The sequence below is a fragment of the Euprymna scolopes genome, chromosome 2, assembly GCF_053919585.1.
Source record: "Euprymna scolopes isolate OS-2025 chromosome 2, ASM5391958v1, whole genome shotgun sequence".
NCBI lineage: Eukaryota > Metazoa > Mollusca > Cephalopoda > Sepiida > Sepiolidae > Euprymna > Euprymna scolopes.
In genome coordinates, this window is record NC_136483.1 from 46,574,376 (window position 1) to 46,580,994 (window position 6,619).

A 6,619-nucleotide genomic window follows, 5' to 3' on the forward strand; every position below is an offset into this window, starting at 1 on the left:
ATAATCAGTTGATAATTATTATTACTTGAGAGAAACTATACCCATCTTTGAGATTGAAAGGTTATAAGTATATCTCACTTTCTGGGCTACATTATATATACATACATTGAGGCAGGAACAAGTAAACTAAAATAAAGCGTAAACACATTTTGTTAATTACTGTGAAAATAATTGCATTTATTTAATCATTATAATGTACATTCTATTATATTCAATCATTAACTTCTCGCCGTTTTTCTCATATTTTAACGATCATTTATTCTATTTTATTAGTTTAAACTAAAATTATTTTCACCAAAATAATCAAATAAACTGTGTTTCTATTTTATTGTTTCAATCTATGATAAAGATACATAACACAAATATTTATAAGATGTATTTTAGATTTTACAATAGTATTTATTATTTAAGTCAATATTTTATTACACGAAAATAGATGTAAACGCTTGTGTTCTGTAAATGAATAAATCTTTACCATTTCTCGCAAATATTGTTTGATAGAATTCCATCGGTTTTGTTAAATAGGTTACAAGTATATTGAATTATACACATATAATGAGGATACATGCATTAAGAAACAAGCGCACTTATAAAAACATTGATAATCTTCTTAATCAAAATTGTTTCCACTCGTAGGTATAGGTATACAATACACACACACACACACACACACATATATATATATATATATATATGTGTGCGCGCGCGTGTGTGTGTGTGTGTGAAATTAATTACCTGCATACCAGTTTATTTATACAGATAGAGGGTACGTAATTATATGTGTGTATTAATACTGTGTTATTAACTTATGAATATAACTTGCAATGATTTATATTGATTTGTTATTCGTTTAACTATATAAAAAATCGAGGTTAACATTTCAAACTAGGCAGATTCTATTGCTGTGCTTGTATAATAATTAAATGTTGAGAGAACGTGGTAATAAATCTATTGGGACCGTCATAACTTGATACTTGATTGCATAGTCACTTGCGAGTATGGCCAGGTTTTTTTTTTTTTTTTTTTTTTTTTTACACAGTGATCACCACATATCAAGGCCCGGAAGCCACTCAGGGATAAGGGTTATTGCAAGTACATTACGTTAGTGTGGAGATTTGATGGAGTGTTTACTTAAGGGGGCGGTTCATTAGGAATTTGTTAACATTAGACTTGAAGACATCCAAGTTGTAGTCCGGATGGAAGCAGGCAGACGGAACAGAGTTCCACAGGCGTGCAGTTCTAAGAAAGAAGCTTCGTTCATGGAATCCGCGTTTTGATTTAGGCACGATATAGAGTGGGGGACATTTTTCACAGTGGATTCAGCTAGACGGGTGTTTTTCGTGAAAAATTGGCGAGGGGGGACCAGGGATTGGAGTTCAGACGAGCAACTGCCATGAAAATAACGATAAAACAAGGAAATGCTCGAAACGTCTCTTCTGTGAGAGAGGGGTTGCAGGGTAGAGAAAAGGGCATCCCCCACTAAGCCACGAAGTCTATTTTGTACTCTGTCAAGGCATGATAGGCTGTTTTTGGCAGCTCCTGCCCAGATATGGCAACAGTATTCCATCCTTGGACGTACTTGGCTTTTATATAGATAGAGAATTGCATCAGTAGTGAGATATCTTCTGGAGCGGTAGAAGGATCCCACCATCTTTCCAGCGACCTTGGCAACAGACTTGGTGTACGTGTTCCATTTCAGATCAGGAGTAAAGGTCAAACCCAGAAGCTTGTCAAAACACGGGGCCTCACCCAGACGAGAGCCATCTATCACAATTGATGCCAGATGGGGATCAGAGCGTTGATGTAAGGATAGGAGTTTGGTTTTGGATGCATTAAAGGTAACTAGCCACATCTTCCCCCACTGAACCATGCGCTCGAGATCAGAGGAGAGAGAATCAGAGAGAACTTTGTCATTACAGCCTTTGATGTGTTGCTGTAGATGGTCGTGTCATCAGCATAGATGTCAACGAATGATTTAAGTATGTGTTTAGGGAGGTCATTGATGTAGATCAAGAAGAGAGTTGGGCCCAGGATCGACCCCTGAGGGACCCCAGCATTTATATTGTAGGCCTCCGATTTTTGTCCATCTACCACTACTCTTATGAGCCTATCGGAGAGAAATGATTTAATGATTGAGAAAACATTTCCAGTTATACCGTAGCTGGAAATCTTGTGAAGTAGACCCTTATGCCATACCTTGTCGAAGGCCTTTGATATGTCAAGAGCAATTGCCATAGAAAGGAAGCCTTTGTCAAGAGATTCACTAATCCGGTGGGATATAACCGTCAGCACATCTGCGGTAGATCTTGCAGAGCGGAAACCATATTGTGTGTCACTAAGAAGGTTATTCCTGCTGAGGTGCTTGACTATTTCTCTATTTAATATTGATTCCAGCAACTTACTCATAACACACAGGAGACTTATTGGTCTGTACTGAGAGGGAGATGACTTATCACCTGGATTCTTAAATACAGGGCAAACTGATGAGGTCTTCCAGGGGGTCGGAAAGCACTTCTCCTTAAGGCAGCGCTTAAATAGTTTCGTAAGTATGGGAGCAAGGTCTGGTTGAAGCTTTTTTAACACTATAATTGGGATGCCATCAGGGCCAGTTGCTTTACTGGAATCTAGGTTTTTTATTAGCTTGGCGACCTCATGCACGGATATTTGTATGTTACCTAGCTTGGTCTGTGTTATAGGAGGAAATATGGGGAGTTGATTGCCTTCGTCGCATAGGGTAGAATTAGCTGCAAAGTTCTTTGCAAATAGTTTGGCCTTGTCTGACGCTGACGAGATGACCTCTGGTCCATTGATAATGGTTGGGATAGAACGCACACTTCTGTTCAGGATCCTATTTGTTATTTGCCAAAACTGGTGAGAACCAAGCCGCTGATCAGCTACCTTGGATTTAACAGACTGGGCATATAGCTCTCTTGCATTTTTGATTACTCTTTTACAGTGGTTGCTGGCAATCCTGAAAGCAGCTTTAGTCTCAGTGCATCTATTACGTTGGTAGCGATGGAAAAAGTGATTTCTGTGCGCGATAGCAGCAGCACATTCTGGGGAGAACCATGGCTGGCTTTTAGGTTTTTGTTGGAATTTTTTAGATGGTATGAATTGGTCAATGCCTACAATTAACCATTCGGTCAGATCTGATACTATAGAGGACACTTCCTTTTTAAACATGGAGTGCAGAGGTAAATCAGATATGAATGTACGGAATCTATCCCAGTCAGCCATAGAGTATCGGTATACAGTACGGTGGAGGGGTACGTCTGGGGGCTTCTTACATTTCGTTTTTATCTTAACTGATACGACGGAGTGGTCGGAGGATCGTAGATGAGAATGAACGGTACATGAACATAGCTCAGGGAAAGTTGAGAGAAAAAGGTCTAAGAGGCTTGCATATTGATTGGGTGTATCGGGCACACGGGTGGGTTCGCAAACTATCTGAGTGAGGTCATAAGCAATGTGACCACGTGATAGCTTTCCAGTATTTTATTCAATGCGACATCCTAGTTTTCAAAAAAACAAATATATATATATGTGTGTGTGTGTGTGTGTGTGTGTGTGTGTGTGTGTGTAGTAGAGAATTAGAAGGTTGTCACAATTCCGCTCCATCATCTAGCATGCGTTGAATCGATTTGTCACGTCTACCATTTGAAAAGGTAATTTTTTTCCGAAATTAGTAATTGATATTGTTGCAGACATTACAAGTAAGACATTTGTATTTAATACAACTGAATAAATATAGGTATATATATATATGTAGACATTTATGTGTGTATATATATATATATATATATATATATATATATATATATATATATATATATATATATATATATATATATATATATATATATAGCGGTTGTCAGTTGTTTCCATGCCAGTCTATGAGAATCATACAAAGATATAATTATCCGTTAAGCTTAAAATTATTAAGATATATTCATTTAATTTTCTTAATATATATACATATATATGTGTGTGGGGGCGTGGGGGTGTGTGTTCCGCCTGATCCGTATACTTTTGCTGTGTAGTGAAGTTAATATTTACGCTTAATGAATATAAAAAAAACATTAAAATAATTGTTATTCCAGAACACACACGCACACACAAACACCCACACCAACCCCCCCACATATATATATATATATATGTGTGTGTGTGTGTGTGCGTGTGTGTGTTGATGTGTGTGTGTGTGCGTGTGTGTGTTGCCGGACGTATCGTCTTGTGTTTTTTCAATATTTGTATAATATATAATTCGGTATGACTTCTGTCTGGCTACATGTACATATGCTATACATTTAATTACAGTTTTTCCCTGCCTCACACAGTGAACGTATACATACATTCTTCATAGTCGGTACTGCCTGTCGCGTAATATTTTCCTTGGAGCCATGCAATACACATCTACATCGGAAAAAAACGCCAAATACTAGGTTATAATTCACGGTATACTTTATTCGTGCTTCCCTCGGAGTTTATCGTAATGTCTACATTTTATCTAACCGTCTCTACTGGATACTTCCGCAAGATACAATCTTTTTCGTGCTAATAACTATAGACTTGTCCGTGCATTGATCAATATTAATCTTACTATCATTAGTTTGTGTTTTGTGAATATATGACCCCGCACCGTTTTTTGTTAGTTAATTCACATCACGTAACTAGGTAAATTTTATTGTTTTGTTACACATTGCTTGGTTTCGAAACTAAAATTCCAAATCTTTTGTGTTATATACATATTCATCTGGCTTTACTAAAAAGAAAATTTGTAATTATTATAAACATCCTGTAAGTAGTTGATTGTTTTCCTTCCATCTAAACAATTCACACTTCTACAATATCAAAATAATACAGGTCACCCTTGTGTCACTCGCTCTTCTGAGCAATCCAGTTCTACCCGGGGGGGTTACAATATCTAACATTTGCGCTTTCGTACAATACCACTTTAAGTCGACTTACGCCTGTAAAGTCCATTTTAAAAAATTTACCCTTTAAGTACCTAAAAAGACAAGAAAAAACGATCCACAGAAATGCAATTAATTAACCCGCTTTACACAGCTCAGTTCACGAAGCAGATTCATTTTTACAATAACGGAAAAAGAAACAGTCATAGTGGCTTATAGAAATTAGATCTGTAAACGTAAAAAATTATTTGGGTTAGGCGTAAATTACAAAAGTAGACCTTCCTAAATATCTTACTGAAAAAGTTCATTTAAAACAGAAGTGACTTGTATTAGTTCGTTGTTGATTGGTAAATACTATTTAAACGTTTCGGTATATATATATATATATATATATATATATATATATATATATATATATATATATATATATATTTGTGTGTGTGTATGTATGTGTGTGTTTGTTTATATTTGTGCCTACTTATGTGTATGTAAGATATGTTAGTTTTTCTACATGTCTGAATGTGTTTGAAAATCGATATCTTCAGTTACTGACATCTCTTCCCAATACGTAAAGCCCGGATTCGATGTTTACTTGAGACTATTTGTTTGAAACGATCGTCGCTACAACGAGTGCGGATCAGATTTTCCGATGTGACCTACATTGAAAAATTGAATATTTCCGATAGAGTCCGCCCCCGTACACAGCGTACGTTTCACGGTCCTTCCATTACTTTCGGCAAGATGACACTCGCATCGTGTCAGCGCATCTCTGCTTCTAGCAGACTGCAGGAACTAACTTTCAACATGATATCTTCTGTAATTAAATCAACTAGAACGTTGAGAAACATATATCTTGTTGAAATGTAATTGCCAACCTAATGCCTGTTCGTATATAAGTTTAATCACGTTCATTTACATATTTAATGCGACAAATATCCTTATTCATATATGGTAATTGCATGCGATTTAATGTTTCCTGGAATACTTTTTAGAATCGTTTTTGCCGTTGGTTGCTTGGTTGTTGGTTACGCGTAAGTTTTGTATATAAAGCTTACGTTTTAAATGTAATCGTTGAAAGCTGAAGTTTAGTAGCGTATCTCTAGAATATTTCTTCTTGTTTCCTATATCTTATTTCAATATCCTCGCAAATATACAACAGTTTTATCGCTCTTGGAGAGATTTAATGTGTTATCTTTCTCTATACAATGGTTCTAGTAAATCAACAATGGTTTCAGTCCATTTGCAAATATCTAATGGTACAAAAGTGTGAGGATATGTTTATGAAGGCGATCTAGACAAGACTAAAACGCACTTTCATATGGGGAACAAATAAAAAACGTGAGCAACAGAAATTCAGAAGACGTTCTTTGGACTAACATCGCTATACACAAGAATTAAACAGTAATTATGGCGAGTGTTCTAAAATTCCGCATTTCATGATATAGGAAGAATAACTAGATGTCAAACAAGGGAATAAGGACAGATTTTGCACAACATAAATCGAATAATTATGAAAAACACACGTCATAATATTACTAGTAGAATAGATAGGAACTACCAACATCGCGTCGCTGAATATGAACTTGAAGAAATAATGAAGGTGTAAGTTCACAGCATTGCATATATGCTTCTAAGTACTCATAAGTGGTTCAGAGGTTCATGAACCTATACATAGTATAAATACTCTATAAAACGGCTAATAGTAG